Source organism: Chrysochloris asiatica, unplaced genomic scaffold (assembly GCF_000296735.1).
Source record: "Chrysochloris asiatica unplaced genomic scaffold, ChrAsi1.0 scaffold00022, whole genome shotgun sequence".
NCBI classification, from domain to species: domain Eukaryota; kingdom Metazoa; phylum Chordata; class Mammalia; order Afrosoricida; family Chrysochloridae; genus Chrysochloris; species Chrysochloris asiatica.
In genome coordinates, this window is record NW_006408540.1 from 19,983,679 (window position 1) to 19,986,624 (window position 2,946).

Genomic DNA, 2,946 nt, shown 5'->3' on the forward strand with positions numbered 1-2,946 from the left:
AGTACCAACTCAACGGCACTTAACAACAATACTTGAAACACTGGAGCTCCCTGTATATTACTTAATATTATATGTAGGTCAGCACAGGCTGGTGAGCTTAGGGTAATGGTGGAGTTTTGCCATTTATAGAAATTACAGGAAAGGAGGGAATCCAGTACGTTTGTGAGCACGGACCACATGATCGCGAGTCTGGGAAGGAGTTGGTGAGGTGGAGGTAGGAAAGGAAAACTCATGTCCTTATTTCCTCGCTCTAGGAAGTAGATCATTCCAACGACTTACCCCACAGCCTGGGGACTAAATTTGATTTATGGCCATTATTCACGTGATTTTTGTTGCTGTTAAGTTCCATCGAGCCGATTCCAACCTATAGTGACCCTGTATAGGGTTTCCAAGGAGCAGCTGGTGAGCTTAAACCACCAAATTTGCAGTTCAAACGACTTTGCAGTCTGACGCATTAGCCCACAGCGCCACACCAGGAATTTATTTCCGAACAGTGTGTTGGCGGGAATTGATTCACCTAGAGTTCCAGGTGAAAGCAGAAAAGAGATTGTATAAAACTGGTGTGGCACTGTAGGGTCAGCACTGGACTTTGAACCATAAGGTCAGCGGTTCAGGCTCACCAGCTACTCCTTGGAAACCCTATACAGGATTGCTATGAGTCGGTACTGACTCAAAGGCACTTCACAAAAACAGCAAGCCTGACCTGGGACTTGAACTTCAGAAACAGGAGGAGGCAATGTGTGAGAGATGGTGCTGTTTCTGATACATCCTTTATATATGTTGTTGTTAAGTACCATGGAGTCAGTTCCGACTCATAGCGACCCTGCACAGGGTTTCCGAGGCTGTAAATCTTTATGCAAGCAGAAAGTCTCATCTTTCTCCTGCAGAACGGCTGGTAGTTTCGAACTGCTATAGCAGCCCAATTTGTAACCATTACTCTCCCAGAGCCCTTTTCTATTTGAAGTCCAGTCCATCAAGTCCTCTCAGCAAACAGGCACAGGGATTTAATCATGTGTTTATCAGAACACTGCAACCACATCATGAATTACTGTAAATGCACGGTGTACTAATTAACATGGTTAAAACCGGTATAAATATTGCCAATAAGAAATTGTCACTGTTGCTAAGTACTGTCAAATTGGTTCTGAACCATAGTGACCCTGTAGGGTCTCCAAGGAGCAGCTGGTGGGCTTGAACTGCCGACCTTGCGGTTCAAACCGATTTTGCAGTCCAGCGCATTATCTTACAGGGCCACACCAGGAATGCAGAAATGGTCACTGGACACTACTAAAAGCAGCCTCCTTGCTATGGGTGTCCTAGTGTCCAGATCACAAAACTTTTCTCTGTTTATCTCAAGTGTTTGTTAATCGGATTTAATTGCTCCAAGGAACCAGGCCCAAGCTTTAGGGTAATACATGCACGGATTTATTATAAATGAAACATGTTTAAATAAGTCTCTGTTATCACTGGATGACTGAAAACAAGTTCTTTCAATAATATATTTGTCTTAGTCTCCTTGTTGTTGTTGTTGTTAAATGCCGTCAAGTTGGTTCCAACTCATAGCGACCCTCTATAGAGTTTCTGAGGAGCAGCTTGTGAGTTTGAACCGCTGACCTTGAAATTCAAAGCGACAGGCAAGGAGAAGGTGGCAGTGGTGGGTCACTGTTGCTCTGGGTGTTGGTTAAAGGCTGGGGTGGCTGTCTGGAGCAGCCCAGAGGAAGTGTTAGAATTGTTTGGAATCAGCATGGTGATTCCAGCCCTGGGTTTGTCTGCATCTATTCTTGCTGTTGTGGTTCACCACCAGTGCTCCAGATTGTCAGATAGCATCTCCGCCCTCAGGATGTCTAACGCAGGAAGGGAAGATGGGAGATTGTCCAGTGACCATACGACCATCAGACGCCACTGTGACAGCAGACATACTGTGCCCTTCCACCAGGAGCAGGCATCTGAGAATAAGAATATCCTAGATCTTTCTAATCTAATGCCACCACCCAATCACATGCCAGCCTCCAACCAGTCCTTTCCTCTGTGGACTGCCAGCCAGGACTCTGAGAGCAGATTCCTGGAGAAAGTGGGTGTACCTGTCAGGGCAGGTGCTTTGTAATGAATGTTAAAGAAAGGGTGGATATGGGAAAATAAGGATATTAGTCAGAAAGATATGTATAATAACATTCAAATTCATAATCTGAATAAGGAACAGGCTTGGAAAGAAACTGAAGTGGGAAGCCCTTCACACCACACAATGTCCTTGTGGTCCACCATTGATTTGGTTCAGGGTTAAAACGAAAGAATATTCATCAAAGACAAAAATCCGTTCCCCGTTCCTGGAGGGGTTATGAGTTGCCTTTTGACAGGCATGATTGGATCGTTCACCGCTGTGGGTCAGAAGTGAGGTATGTCGTTGACTACTACATTGGCGTTGAGGTAGACAAGGACTATCAATTCACCATCCTTGATGTCCAGTCTGCCCTAGATTCCCTCTCTGCAGTTTGGGACAGACTGAAGGTTGTCTGGTGGGCTTCATAACCACTGTTTGTTTGAGACTGAAAAATAGAAGCTTTTTTTTTTTTTTTTCTGAGAGGGATATTAACCTATTTTCCCCAAAGTGAATTGCATTCATGATGAAGTAGGAGATTCAAGGTGGTAATCACACTCAACTTTGGCTTAGTCTCTTTTGCATCACATTTTACCTTGTAGTTTACAGCAAGTCCTTTTACATTTTCTTCCAATCTGGCTTAACCAGTAGCTCCTTTTAACAGCACTATTGCCTGTGTATTTAACCTAGAAAAGTCTGAACAACCTCTGAGAAAGAACTTAACAATTATGAAGGAAGCTGTTTCTTTGTCCTTACCATGTTCTCATGAATACTTGATAAGCAAACCCCAAAAGCCAATTTGATGCTCCAGTGGTCTTAACCTCATTAAATACTTGAACTAAGAACTCTTC

General features: G+C 43.8%; 1 pseudogene; it reads left to right on the top strand.

Annotated features, from left to right (window-relative positions):
- Window positions 1-1,840: 1,840 nt before the first annotated feature.
- Window positions 1,841-2,526, top strand: LOC102812600 (annotated as a pseudogene).
- The last annotated feature ends 420 nt before the right edge of the window (window positions 2,527-2,946 follow it).